Source organism: Diorhabda carinulata, chromosome 4 (genome assembly GCF_026250575.1).
Source record: "Diorhabda carinulata isolate Delta chromosome 4, icDioCari1.1, whole genome shotgun sequence".
Lineage (NCBI taxonomy): Eukaryota > Metazoa > Arthropoda > Insecta > Coleoptera > Chrysomelidae > Diorhabda > Diorhabda carinulata.
The window spans coordinates 28,204,940-28,221,056 of record NC_079463.1 but is presented as its reverse complement, the minus strand read 5'-3'; the positions used below and the strand labels follow the sequence as shown (position 1 = coordinate 28,221,056).

Below are 16,117 nucleotides of genomic sequence, written 5' to 3'. Positions count from 1 at the left end.
TCAACTCAATAAAATAATTCGACGAGCCAGAAGCTACTTGAAAATTTATTGGGGACTCTATTTCAAACAGTCATTAGACTTTGAAACGTTATTCAAAATCTTTTGAGTGTTTAAAATTAGTAGTCCACTACAGTATGTCACCTTAGTACCCGTTTTCACCCTTCAATTAACTACCCATCAAAAGCAAAGAGCCATTTAACCCCAATAGATACAGAATCAAAATAATATATATATAAATTAATTGAAATTGCAGACACCCACTGAGCGCTACAATTGTATCGTTTGTCGCCGCGACAGATGGCCACCTGCTAAAATATAACTTATATAAATACAGGGTGATTCTAAACAGGCTTAACATCAACAAACCATCGAATTATAAATAGGACAGGCTTGTTAAATGTGATGGGGGAGATGAGATGACGGTATTATCCCTCGAACGTTGTTTGTTTACGGGCTAGAAATACGCATTGAATATGACCAATTAACAGCTTGACGGGGAAACTGAAATACTAACGACGAGAGAAACGGCATTATTGACTGCGCTTATTTATAATCTAACATTAAAGAAGTAAGTATAATATCTCTGAATGGAATGTGACAATTCCATTTAAAGTGCATTATATAGGTGATGATTAAATGCAAATTGCATCTCATCTGAGCGACTGAAAACAGCGCACTCTTGATGAACTGTAATTGAATTACACTAACAATGAACGCTAGCGATTCATTACTTGAATTAGAGAGATTTCTCTCGTTTTAGTTTCATCTCTGGTGCGCATTGTTTCGTGATAAGGCTCGTTCACAAGACGATTGTGTACGACAAATGGAGGAATGCGAAAATAGCACAAGGAACGAAAATACCAGGGACGACCGATAACTTATTGGGCGAGGAAGTAAGTTTCAAAATAAGTTTGATTGAAAATTTTAACTTAATTTAGTTGTTTAAGAATTAATTATTTTTTACTTTTGACCACAAATTATTCAATAATTTGACAATATATTAAATACGAGCAAAATTTCCTTAGCTCAATATGGAAAATATTAAAGCTGATGATACGAAGTTTTTTAGAACTCAAGAATAAAATTTTTTAATAGGTGAAGTTTTTCCCAGTAAAAACATTATATTTTTGAAAATAGCATATCATAGTAGTCAGCAACAGCTCAAATTTTTAACTCTCTTAGAAAAATTTCAAAACCTTGCTCAGAAATTTCTGTGGCATATCTACTTACGGAGAGTACTTAAAATGCGTATCAATTCTGAGTACCCTTGGACAGATTCACCAGTTACTGTCACCTGTCTTCCTAGTTTACCAAATCAATGAAAAACATTTGTAGCTATCAAAATACGAGGAAATATTGAAAAATTTATAGCCTAATATAGAACCAAATAAAATTTCAATGTAAAAATATTTTATTACTCAACATATTCTCCTCTTAATTGGATACATTTATTACAGCGAACCTGCAACGTCTCTAGACTTTTCAAAAAAAATGTTACTTCTTGCTCTGCAAACCAGACCTCCACAGCTTTTATTTCCTCCTCGTTGGAAGAAAATTTAAGACCTTTTAAACTTTTTTTCAGTTGAGGGAAGAGATGATAGTCGGACGTAGCCAAATCTGGTGAATAAGAGGGGTGTTCTAGAAATTCAAACCCTAAATCACGAATTTTTTGCATGGCAACATGAGATTTGTGTGCGTTGTCAAAATACCTTTGGATAGGTTTCCGCGTCTTCAATTTTTTTCCCGTAGAGTGGTCATAATGTCGAATAGTAATCTCCAGTTATTGTTCTATCCTTATCCAAAAAATTAATCATGATTTCTCCATGGTAATCCCAAAAAACTGAAGCAGAAGTCTACATCGTTTTCAAATCGAGTACAGATCGAACGCGATACTTCTAGCCTTGCACGCTTTTAGTCAATATTCAAACATTTGGGGATCCATTTTGCAGCAATTTTTCTCATGTCCAAATTGACGTGTTCGTATGAAATATTAAGTGCTTCAGATATTCGTTGTAGCCCAATTCGACGGTCTGATAAAATCATGTCAAGAACTGCATCGATATTTTCGGGAACTGACACAGAAACTGGCCTTCCCGATTGGTCATCTTCAATGGAAAATTTACCTCTTTTGAAGCTTGCAGTCAAATTTTTCTCGGTCGCATACTAAGGACATTGATCACCAAGGGTATTAAGCATATTTTCGTAAATCTGCTTACCTCTTAACTCTTTTAAAGACAGGTACTTGATGATGGCTCGATACTCCAATTCTTAGATTTCCACAATTTCGGTGGACATCTTCTTTCTTTTAATTTATTGCGTTACTCTGGCTTACTTTTTTGACGTCAAACTTTACACTGACACTTCTAATAAGTTATTGTTCGTTGCTATGGTATCGCAATATTCTGTTTATGCATGGAACTGGTCTAGGCTAACTAGATATCGATGCATCATCATACTATGTCTTTTTGAAAATACGTTTCTTATAAAATGAACTCGACCGATTGTGCCTCTCGAAATTTCAGTACATTGCATTGCTTGATTACAAATTGTGGCGGCCGAGTCCGGATCTTCTCTCGCTGGGTCCAGGGTAGTGACACAACAAACCTATGGTCCTCATTAATAGAAGAGTAATAGTTCTTATATTTATTACCAAATAATCGTACAATAAACTAAAATTCAGTTAAGGTGTACGATCTCCTTTTTTATTTAGATCATTTTTGGTTTTTCCTTTTGAGCATGTTATGCATTACTGAAGAACAAAGTGTGGCGACAACAACATGTGCCCTCGCTTTTTAAAAATATATAATACATGTACACATTTCCTCTCAAAATAATAGTCCTTCGACACCTGACTGACCGATATTTGATCCTCAAGTTAACATCTTTCTTTTGTAACCTTCTTAATGTCCTTATAGCAAGCAATTAACTGAATCCTTTAGGTATACGTTTTAGGAAAAACCAACATTTGAATCGAAGAGAAGTTCATTCTTCTTCGGGACAGTGCAGCGAGTAGATCTTGAATGCCTATATGTCAGCGGAGCCACGCTACTCCTAGGGATTCGGCAAGCGTGACTTAGTTTAATTTTTCGATTTGTATATATTGTTTTATTGGTATTTATGTATATAAAGTAAGTTTGAGTAGTTATCGAATTTTAATTATTGTGCTTCCTGTTTCAAAAAGAATATTTTGTCAAAGAAAGCTAAATATATTTAATTTTGAAGCAAATAATATTAACGATATCATTTATTTTCAAAAGAACTGAGTAGAATTGAAATAAAATACCAAAATTCAGCAATCCAATTGGAATGTTTGATAAAAAAGATTATGTCGAAATATACAAACATTGTCAATTTTATTGATGCTTCGTCCGCGTTTTCAGGAGATTTATCCAAAGTATAAATTGAGAGAGAGTGTGCGTCATCTTATCGGCATCTATATCTAAAAGACAAACAGACAGACGCACACGAACTGACTTGTATCTAGCGTCTTGACGACTACCGTTGCTGTCGTCGGTAGAAAAGGCGAGGAAGACGATTGTAAATTAGGCTTGTAAACACATTCTAACATGATCAGCACTACATTACGTCCGGGCAGCTCTGTTACGCTGCTAAACTAACCGGAAAATTCCGGGGTGGGAGTGGAAGAGGAGAGGATTTATGATTAACTTTAATGGAAAGCAAAAATTTATTTATTATTTCTATTTTCATCGATTAAGGTTATAAATTGTTATATTGACGTTTCACCTTAAAGAAAATAGATAAATTATTTCTTTTCGGATGATAAACGAGTTTTTTTATGTTGACATAATAAAATTTGGTGTGAGATTCGAAGAAAACCAAAAAAGGAAGATATGAACCATTTATTTGAATAATAAGATAAATGTTTTATTCACAAATAACGCGTGGTAATCTGGATATAAACTTGATTAAATTGTTTATCACCATTTCACTCATAATTACACTACCTGAGTCAAGATTCGATAACCAGGTTATCGTCTGAGAGGTAATCTATTTTCCTTTGATTTCTGAAGACGATAGCCTGGCATCTTGTAGTGTGAATGTTGATCATGTGGTACTTCTTGTAACCAAGTTAAATTTGAACCACTAGTATATCTAGAAATAGATTCAAATATGTTTTATTACTAATTTCACTTATAGCATGATTTAATTTATATTCATTTTTTAATGAATTTTGTTATTTCAAATGCCCCACCTCACTATGCGTGTGTATTGTATGTATATTGAATTAAAGTGACATTTCGAGCATCTACTGTAATCGCCTTTACTGTATGTTTTCTAAAAATCGTAATTTTTCTACACTAGACCTTGTTACGAGATTTGTATTAGCACATAAATTATTAAAGAATATTCAAATTAAACTAGTTTACTCAATGGTAGCCCTAGTTTTACTAGAAACATATTTTTTAATCGATGCTGTTTTTTGATGCTTTTAAATATTCGTACAATTGAAGATCATAGAGAATAAATGCGTGGACACTACTTTAGACCATAGAGTTTTGCCCCAGAAATAAGTGACGCACTTAAAAATTTCCGTTTAGTTGATGATAGTAAAAGATTAATAACAACAGAAAAAAGGGACAGGAACTACATTTTCTGTTAATACATAAACATCAAACTGAAATTTAAGTTTAATACAAAAATTCTGACATTCTGGGATAGGATAACATAACCCTTTTAGACACTTTGGAATTACTCATAAATACGTGTATATCGCTCAACAAATATATGAGCAAGTCGCGTTTAGATAGCCATCTACACGATTTTCTGCATGGTGTCAATTGGCACCTCATCCTTCTGCACGGTATAACTGCCCTTCGTACCGAACCACAACAATTCGCCCTATTTCCATCACTATATTGACAATCAGAGTTGATTTGTGTTGATGGACACATTTCCTCCAACAAATTCTTTTCCGTCCTTTTTGGTAAGTTCCTCAAAGTCGATGTCGTCTGCTCCATCTCTATTAAAGTTTCAAATTTTTCTGCCATAGTTTTCAAAGCTTTTGCAAATAAAAGAATGTAAAAATGTGACTTTGGTTCAGCGATATCTATCCTGCCTTCCTCTACTTCTTTGCAAATCACACAATTTTCAATGGGTGGAAAGAAATCTTATCAAGTGGTTGTGTGAGGTATCAGATTTTTGGGACAGTGTTGAATTGCATGTACGATGATAAATTGCCACAAATTAGTATTTTTTCTCTTCCAGTTTCTTAACATTGGGATCATTTGGGTTTCTAGAGAATCTGTCAAAATATTAGCGTCAAAAAACCTGATGCGCTCATATCGACAACTTCGGGGGTAATTTTTGGTTCAATAGTCCACAATTTTCAAAAACGGTGCACTATATAAGAGGGTAAATGTTCCCCTGAGGCACTTTCACATGAAATCGAGTTGGTTTTATCAAAATATAAGATGTTAGTTCTGAGGATAGCCCAAATTTCCTCCTTTAAATTTTTAAAGAAGCTTTTCAGCATAGATTTATCAAATGCTGTCGGTTACATTTCAGTCTAATCGCTGTGAGAATTCAGAGTCCTTCAGTATAAAATAATTTACCCATTCTGTTTCTGAAAAAATTTCGCTCTCTTGTTTTTTCCAAAACGACCTAACCAAAATGATTTTCATTATATAGTTCTACGAGGATGGTCCCAGAAGTACCTGACCCAATAAAGAAAACACAAATATTTTGAAAAGAAAAATATATTTATTTTTAAACGTAATCTCATTTTAGCTCCATACACTTTTCCCAGGGATGTTCAATAAGTTCGATACCCTTTTTATAATAAAAATCGTCAAGCTCCTCAAAATATTTAATGGTTAGTAAATAGTTAACTGCCGACACCACCTCTTCATTGTTTGAAAATCTTTGACAACCGAGTTATTTTGTCAAGTCTGGGAATAGAAAATAATCCGACGGGACTGAATCTGGCGAATAGAGTACATGAGGTAGCAATTGAAACTTCATTGATTTTGGTCATTCTAATAACAGATGTGTAAGCTGGTGCATTGTGTTGAAGAAACAACACTTTCTTCTTAGCCAAATGCGCCCATTTTTGCTTGACTTTTCGCTCAAACGCTGCAATAAGTTCGCATAATACTTGATAGTTTTTCCTTTATCAAGTTAGTCAATTGAAATTATCCCACACGCATCCCAAAAAACCGACGACACGACCTTGCCAGTAGATAGAACTATCTTTGCCTTATTTGGAGCCGGTTCTCCCTTATCAATCCATTGTTTTGAGTGCTCTTTTGTTTCCGGTGTGAAGTAATGGACCCACGTTTTATTCATGGTTATAAAACGGTGCAAAAATTCGGCTTTATTTCTGTGAAACATTGCCAAAAACTCGATGGAACATCTTCACGACGTTGTTTTTGTTCTAGTACGAGCAAACGTGGCATCAATTTGAGCAGAACTTTCTCATGTCCAGATTTTCAGTTAATATACGATGTATTGCACTTTTTGGAATGCCTACTGCTGCTAGCTCTCACACTTCCAGTCTACGATCATCTAATACCGCTTTGTGTATTGTCTTCAACATTTCTTGAGTCTTCACCACATTTGGTCGACCACTGCGCTGCTGGTGTTCGTAGATCTCACGGCCTCGTTGAAACTCTGCTACCCAATATTTTACTGTTAATAACGAAGGAGCATCTGTGATGACCTATTTAATCCATGCTTACAAATTCACTGAAAACGGTTACTATTGATGACTGCCAAACAAATACTAAACAACGTGGGATCTTCAAACTTGAAACATATGCTGTATAGATTGTTTACTTTTTAATACAGTGGTATTTTTCAAGCAAATGATTTTCTTCATCTGGATGGAATATTTGCTGTTGCCTAAGTTGGTGTTGATGATACTTCCAGTTTCATCAAAATACTTTGGAATTTTATATTTTTCTGCATCTCTATATGAAATTTGCTTTCTTCAAATCGCTGAGAGACAACGTCTACTCTTAATAGTTTCTATACCGCCTTGCTTATAACCTAGTTTTGTGCTTCCTAGGCAATCTTCAAACGAAAACGTTAATATTAGGTACAAATTGCAGAATCAATGCTAAAAATCTTGAAATAATAGTTTTATCAATATTAATGTTTATACCCGTAACGGTTTACAAGTGGGGAAAGTAATTTTCCTAAGCAAAAGATAAAAGAAGCCTATCTGGAATTGGTAATATCTTAATTGAGATTGACAAACCAGGCAACTTTATCAATAGGAAAAGAAATGACTGAAAACATTGACTTCATAGAAGACTTCGGGCCGAGGTAGTACTAAAGCCTACACTGGTTGTAGTCACAGCTTAGTAAAGTAAATGAACTTGACAATTTCAGTTTGACATATTTCTTCCAGTATAATAAAAATATCTAGAAGTGTCGTTTCAATCAATACAAAAAATATAACAAAATCGAATATCAAACGAATTGTAAATAAGATACGATGTGTAATTTCCTATTAAAATTTTTGGATTATGTGACAGCATATGTCGCGGATTCAGATAATAATTTCGAAATAGTCTGTCATTATCTTTACCAACGGATTAAATATAACCAAATTGGATAATAGGACTCGATTAATAAATATAGCTTATTTGAAATTATAGATAAGCGACAAATTAGTGTAGAATATTAATTTTGATTTTCGCGATAACCGAATTATCTGAAATTATTATACTGACTTAATGATGAATTTCGTGAAATAATAATGCGAAAATATCTAGCTCAATTTCAACTACATTTCAGATCATAACGGTTGAAAACAAACTTACTTTCTGATGTCACCTGATTGTGTTATACTCATAGCCTAGATCAATTTTTTCATAAGGAAATCGCTCTCGCGAGTAGTAGAGTTTATTTCGTTTTACCTATGAAAAATTCAATATATTTTTCGTAATACTTGAAGTATTATATTGAGAGAAGTTTTCCGATAAATTTTTGAGCTTCTAAGTTGATAATGTTGATGTTTTCTTTATTCGGTCAACTGTGATTAAAAATTTTTTGCCGATGCTATTGGTATGAAGTTTCAAGTCAGTAAAAGTTTCATTTTACGGCTTCTCATTCTAGTTTTATTTATCTCATAGATGGGACATATTGTTGGATTTGATTTTAACTAACGCTAAGTATAATTCATGGTTCTCTCCAGAAGAAGAGAAGTGGGTAAATCCAGGAAGGACAAGATGAGAAATGACAGAATATGGGAAACGATGGGAGTCAGATGACATCAAAACTAAACAACTAATCTGGTTGTGTACAAATAATGTCGGAGAATAGAATAATTAAACAGGTCCTAAAGTGTACATAACAAGGGAAAAGGAGAAGACCACGAAGAAGTTGGAGAGGGAGCATAGATAAGTAAATGCAGACTAATAGAAGACCTATGGCAGGATAGAGACAGATGATGCTTGGACATCGAAAAAATATATGTTTATATATAATTCATAATTTTGTAATATTTCAGTGCAATATCAGAGATTGGAAAATAATGTCGTATTCTTGAATTAAATGTAAATGAATACATTATTAATAAATTTTCATTTTCAATAAAAAATGTGATCACTTTGTTCATCGATTCACTACCCAGTGTGCAAATTTTTCATGTGAACCGAAAAAAATCGATTTGTTTTTGAGTAAAATACATTAAGATGACATTTTGAACCTCATCGAAATTTTCAAATTTTGACGACTGAGAGAACGTTGTAAAAATTCAGATAAAAGTAAATAAGACAATTAGGTCATACCTCCGGTCCCACTTTATCAATCCAGATTTCAACACACCAAAATGAATAATTCCACTAATCACAGAAAAACGTCTTTTAGGAATGTAAAATCGGTTCAGTAGTACTCAGCGTTGATTCATATAGAGAAAGCTACTTATTTTTGCTTTTTAGCTCATACTCACAAGGCTATACTAGAAAATGCGAGTGGGGGAATGTGAACTAAGCCCTTGCCTTCGCTCGACTCGCTTCCCCGTCGCTCGACTCCGTGTGGAGTTTTCAGGCGCGAGTCAAAGGACTCGAGGATGTGAATATAGAATAAAACGAGGGGGCACCTCGAGCACTTGGATTATATTAAAGAACCAAGCAATTTACGTTTCCAGTGATCAAGCAATCAAAAAACATAATAAATCATCTGCACTATCTGAATTCATCATTTTGATCACCTAATTTTACAATATTATCAATAAAAATTCATAGTCAAGTTCATAAAGTTTGTTGCTTTTGTTAGTTTCATATATTTCAGAGAGCTGCAAATATCTTGCAAGTTAGTATTACTACTGTGAGTCCTAGAAGTTCTTAGAAACCCATCAAGGAAGAGGTTATTGAAATTGGCTTTCATCAAAATTTTTCTAGAAGAGTACTGACAAAATGTACGGAACTTATTAAATGTATTCGCCATTTTCAATTCCGAAGGTAGCTGATTTTTTGGCGCTGAAGATGATGGAATTTTTTAACAGATCAGAAGTGGGAAGTGAATAAAGTTAAGTAAAGGTAAAGGTAAAGGTAAGGTAAGTAAAGTTAAGTAAAGGTATGAATGGGTCTTTCAGTTGAGTTGTGAAAGTGTTTGCAAACCAAACAAAAAGATTCTAAGATGAAAAGAGAATAGCTCTTTTTTGTATTTTGAAGATAGATTCGAAGAGGTGCAAACTACAAGACCCCCAGGAAGGCAAACCATAACGAAGATGTGATTCGAACGAGTAGTAAGATATTAAAGCAGTACGAAAATCGAGCTGTTCAGACACAGATTTAATCACAAAACAAGCAGAGGATAATTTATTTACCACGTACAGACCATTGAACGGTACTGAGAATATGTAGACCAAGAAACTTGATCCAATTTGAGGATCGTATTAAGTCACTGTTTAGTTTTAGAGCTGGTAAAGATCCTTTCTAGAATAAAACTGAAATTTTCTCAGTGTTTAAGCAGAGATCATTCACGTCAGACCAGGATTTAATCAAAATGATATGATAGAATGTAAAACTTGTCCCTTCCAGGTTACACTGGTGTCATCTGCGAATAAAGTGAATTTGCCATTAATTCGTAAGTCTGTAACATTATTAATGAATAGCAAAAAAATAACTGGACCCAAAACTGAACCTTGAGGTACACCACTGCTATCTTACTTGAAGCTTTGCCTTTAGCTTTTACCAATTGTTTTCGATATTCGAGGTAAGATACAAATCATTTTAAGGGAACACCTCGGATGCCATAATACCCTAGTTTGTTAATTAAAAATTCATGATCAACACAATCGAACGCGTTAACGAAATCACAAAAAACTGAAGTCGTATAAAATTTGTCAAGTCAGGTATATATTTCTTTGAGAATAGAAAACATAGTGTCACTAATGCATTTATTACGTAGGAAACCAAATTGTTGAGCTATCAAAATTTTGTGTTTGAAAAGAAAGGGTAATAGAAGGTTTTTAATTAGTCGTCCAATTATCTCCGATAGGATTGGTTATACTGCAATAGGACGATAGTTACTACTATTATTTTTCTCACCCCCTCTTGTACAGGGAAACAATAATAGCTATTTTTAGACAGCTAGGGACAAGCCTTATTTCAAAGGAATCGTTGATTAGAGAACATAAAACTTTAATCATCACTGGAAAATTCTAAAATAACTTAGCTGATAACCCATCGTTGCCGCAAGAAGTCTTGTTTTGAATGCTGAGTATGGTTTGCTCTAGCTTAAATCTATCTACAGGTCTGAGGAAGAGACTGTCATCGATTCTTTTAGAAGAAACGAGAAAAAAAAAGAGCGTCACGACTTTGAAATATTTTAAAATTAATATTCTTACTAACGTTCACGAATTACTTGTTAAGTTCGTCTGGATCTAGGTCAATAGTGTTTGATGAACCAGTTTTTTTGTCTCAAATCATTGATAAGAGACCAAGCTTCTTCCGAGGAATTTTTAGCTCTCGATATGCGACTGTTGTAATAGTTTTCATATTTTTCCCATACAATAATCTATAGTTATTGATATAATTGAAGATGTGAGGATTGTCTTTGAACTTTTTAATAGACGAGAGTGATCTCATATTCTTGGATGAAGTGCGTGTTCCTTTCGTAATCCGTGATTAGTTTTCCGAGGGCGAAGAGGAAACGCAGTATTGTAGCACCTGATAATTTGGTGAAGTTTTGTTTAAAGAAAATCCTCAAATGAGTGTTTCTTAAGAGACTTACAAGGTATTACAAATTCGGAGAAAGCACCTAACCAAGATCAGAAAGACCTTAATTAATTCACATCATGAGGTTAGGGATCTGACAGTGTGTAATCTAGAATTGAGAAAATTGTGTTAGTGATTCGAGTTGGTAGATTCACATGCATATGTAGCTGGAATGATTCAAAAATATTTACCAGAGACTTACGAATGGCACAATCATTAGTAAAGTCAATGTTAAAATCACCGCATAGAACTCTTCTGCTCTTAGTATGCAGAGCGTAGAGTAAATTTAGAAGGTTCTCGAAAAAAAAAATGATTATTAAATTTAGGTGGTCTATAAATACAAATAATATATATCGATAGTTTTGTTGTAAGTTATGGAAATCAGCTGGTTAACCTCGAAATTTTTTTATTCTCAGTCCGAACAACAAAACTATAAATGTACTTGTAAAAAAGTGTTCAAATTCAAAACAAAAAATAATTTACTAAAATAAAAAAGGGGAATGTACAATATATGTCAATATATATATTGTAATATGTAGTCCAGAGAGTAAAATTCCAAAAAGCCCAGCTAAGAACACTGAGACAAGTAAGAAGATACTAAAATGTGTCGAAAAGAAACGGTTGACTAGAAGACTGAAAGACAAAGAAAAATCAAGCGGTGACAGTGATACTCCTTCTGAAGAAATTATATGTAAGGACAACTCAGATGACCAACTGGAAGAAGATCCAGAAATAGATGAATGCTGTGTCCAAAGATTTTTATTCACAGGTCCTTTCGTCTCAAACTTTAAAGCTTTGAATATTTTTATGTTCGTTTTAAGAGATGTTTATTTAAAAGGCGCAGATTTCATAGTTTTAAGGTTTAGTTGTCTTTATGTTTACTTCAGAGATTCAGATGTCTCGTTGTTATTAGTTTCAAGTTCTTTTATGATCGTTTTTCATAAAAAAATGTTTATTTTGAAGACTGATCATGTTCTGTGTTAGCCTAGGCTTTGTTCAACTAATATACTTGGTTTTCCATAAAATTATTCTTCAAGACCAGTCAAAATCTCCCTACCAGCCCAGGCGGGAGGGTTTAGCCAAAAATCTATGATTATTAAAATGTTGATTATACAGAATCGGTCTTATTTTTTGATAGTTTATCAGGTGGAAAACATATCACTATGAGGGGGCTTTCATGACCCATAATTGAAAATTTGGTTGATGAACCATAACAGAAGCTAGGGGTAAGTAAAAAGTGGCCAAAGTCACCTGGACTCCCCGTATATGAATGATGTAATATGTAAATGAAATGTGAATTTTTCACTTACTAAACTTTTTCTTCAAATCCTTTTAATACGCTAATTTGTTTATTCTATTAAATATAGTCTATATACACTGCAAATTCAATGGCCGATTAATTAACATGTGATGTATTTCAACCCGAGCAAGGCCGAGCTTCGCTGCTAGTTAATATATAAATTAATAGTAATATTAATATAATAAGTAATACTTTTCATTCATCAATAGGACTGAGAGTGAGTTATCACAAAAAAGTAATAGTTCTTTTTAATAACTTGATGTTTTACTGTTATATGTCCAAGCATCAAACGAACCCTACCGTAATAAAAAAAAAACCACCATCACAATTCTGAAAACATTATTCTCCCTTGTACCCGAATTAAAGGCATATCCATAGGGCCATTTGGTCCCCCCTCGTGTTTCATACCTCCCCCGCTTCTATCCTTTTTACCCCGGTTCTGCTTTTCTCTCCCTGCAATTAGCTAACTTGATTTGGGAGATCCCTATCCAAGAGCGGATCAGATCTCGCAACGTGTTGTCGAATGTTTTGTTCAGTTGCCTCCGGCTGCCGGCTATAATTCAATTGTGCGCCACGGAATTTTGTACTTTTGTTTTAAACGCTACTCACGCCATTTGAATTACTAGAACTCCACGGTCGTTAACGAAATCGATATTAATTTTTATGTACGAAACCAATAAAAAAACAACAGAATTTAGAAACGCTTGATGAAGGTTTTAAAACAGTTTGTTATAATATCTAATTTGATATACGGATGACGCACTAAAACGTGCATATTAAAAAATAGATAAAAAAATAAATATAAAACGTATAGTTAGAATAAAACTAAGGAATTGTTAAGTGATAACTGTAGTTTATTTTTTTGAAAAACAGCATCTAAATGATGACCATCTCTATGACCTCAATCCTCTAACCGCTAACGAAAATATTGAAAACTTTCTTCAGTAATGCTGATATTTTTCTTAATCTGATATTTCTGGAATTATTAATGTAGACTTTCTATTTTAGGCATTCTCACAAATAAAGTCAGGAAGTGAAAAATTTGCCATGGAATATCACCTTTTTTCAATATCAGTTCGCCTGCGAACATCAAAATCACCATGGTGTTATTTGACGTGTAAGTGGTAGCTTTGCCTTCTTGAAGCAAAGTCCTGGAGTTCACTAATCATTAACTTCCAAGTTATGGTGCCTCTGCTAGTACACCCTCATTATTGTCCTCAGTCCTTACAGCTCTTTAACATCCTATTTTTTAAGGTTTAAACGTTGAAATATTATCTTCAAAACGCTTTAACAATATTTTAATTAAATTAGAACTTGACGCTTCACTAATTCGCCGTAGTAAATATTCAGAACATGTCCCAGGAGTACCTGGCCTGTCCTAGAGATAGCGCTAGCTGCTTGAAAAATACCAGAAAGTAGAAAGTACACAATCTATACAGCATATGTTCCAAGTTTGAAGACGCCACGTTGTTAAATTTTTGGTATGGCAGTCATCAATACTAAACGTTTTCAATGAGTTTGTAAACATGGAAAAAATTAGGTTAGGTAAGGTTAGTTATGTGATACAATTCTTTTATTTGAAAGGCGATAGCCCAACCAATATAAAAACTGAACTAGATTCTACTCTGGATGATTCATGTAAAAATTTTTAAATTCATAGGATTAAAAATTCAATATTCAAAGTGACGTTGATTGAAATATTGAATTTATACAAATTAAGCCACCACAAATATCAATTAATTATTTCCCAAACAATGAATACATAAGTATTCGAAAGCTCGGAAAATATATTAAATTTAGTCTACTTTGGTGTTTTATTGCCACGTTCCCAATAAGAAAACGCATATATATATATATATATATATATATATATATATATATATAATATCTCAAATGTATGTCCATGTATGTCCACATTATAGTAATAAATCGAAAAAATATTGTATAAGAATTCAGGGGAAAGCAGCAGAAATGAAAAATACGAAGTACTAAAAAGTTCAAATAGGAAACAATGGAGAGAAATAAGGAAAAACTTATGAGTAATAGAATCGCACAAGAGGCTTGTGTGGTTGTTGACACAAATTCTAGTTATGACATAACCTTAAAAAAATCTAATAAACACAATTACGCGAGCGTATGAGTTGGAAGATTTTTATTTTTTTACAATTCATATGAACTTCCTGAAGTATTTAATAGAATTACTTATCGAATAAATCAACTTTAAAGAACTTTGTACAGAAGATCCCGTTTGATACATAAAATTTAAAAAACAAAACGATTGAGGCAAGGCAAGGGAAAGCAACAAGATTGTGAGTTGAAATATAGGATAAAATAAGCAAATAAATATTCTCTTGAAGTCCGAATCAGCTATCCATATTGTTGGCGAACTAACATTAATCAAGTGTATGTCAAAACCTTATTGAAAACTTTTGAACCGAGGTAACTTCATTATTCACCATTTCTCATTCTTATTTATCTGACGTCTGACGGACATTTGAAAAGAAATGTTTTATCGGAACTTATGAAGGACTGTGTCAAACTACCAGTTTTTGTGTCCTTAATTTCGAATTTTTTCGAAATATTTTCTATTATAATGAACCAAAAATATCTTCCCAACAAATTGTCTTAAAATTTTCGATGTTGTTCTTCGAAGTCTTTCAAATATTAATGAAAAAGCTCACCTTGTTCGTCACTCATACTACACTAGTTTACAGTGAAAGTGAAAATACTAGATATCGATTTTGATGCTAAAGAAAATTTTCCAAAAAACGCTTATTTTCTATTTCAAAGATAGAAATAGAAATAAGAAGAGATTTTATCTATCTGAGACATGAATCAAATAATATCCTAAAAAACGATGAGCCGAATAAGCTTCTTTGGTCTTCCCTTTCGTGTATTATTTTTGCGACCCACTTTGTTTTTGTTTGTATTAACTTTCAAATGACTTTTGCAAAGTCAATAGACCGAGGGAGATTTTCACTGGGTCAAGCTTCGTAGACTGTAATCTGCATCTGCACAATTACCACAATGATTCTTGAACTGCATCCTGATCATAGAAATTGTAAAACTCTATTCTAGAACGTTTTCCTTTTTTCCTCAACTCAACATAGTCTCAACAACCGAGAAATTTCTTTCTCGGTTTATATTATATAAATACAAAACATATAACAAAATAAATCATTATTACATTTACACTTTTTCATGATGAACTTATTGAAATACATGGCAAGTATATTAGAATAATCATTTAGTAAACGAAAAATGAATTTTAATACTATAAGTTTTCCAAATATAATACATGGAATTTTCATAAAATTTAGAGCACATGAATATAATTTTAATATGAGCACTTAAAACCATAAAAATTTTTACGGATACTGCTACCCAGAGACCACACCCTAAGAAGAAATGCAAACTGAGTTGTTATTCATTAGAAACAACATGGCGGATTCTCGATACTAGTGCCCTCGATGGTACGTGGCAGAACTAATCTATTTTCGCGGTTGATTTAAATGTACAACACAGAATATCTACTGTATTCATTTCCACCCAGTTCTCCCTTCGCAGTTTACAGAATTAGCGATGAAAAACAAACAAACACGTTTATTTACAAAATGATATTCTGAAA

General features: G+C 33.2%; 1 protein-coding gene and 1 long non-coding RNA gene across 3 annotated transcripts in view; one reads left to right on the top strand and one right to left on the bottom strand.

Annotated features, from left to right (window-relative positions):
• LOC130892885 (homeobox protein Hox-A4-like) overlaps positions 1-16,117 on the bottom strand; it is a 65,738-nt gene that overhangs the window by 32,941 nt on the left and 16,680 nt on the right. The window lies entirely within an intron of this gene.
• LOC130892886 (uncharacterized) lies at positions 662-14,293 on the top strand. Its single transcript, XR_009059127.1, has 3 exons — positions 662-893; positions 9,259-9,506; positions 13,498-14,293. It is a non-coding gene; the product is annotated as an uncharacterized LOC130892886 (long non-coding RNA).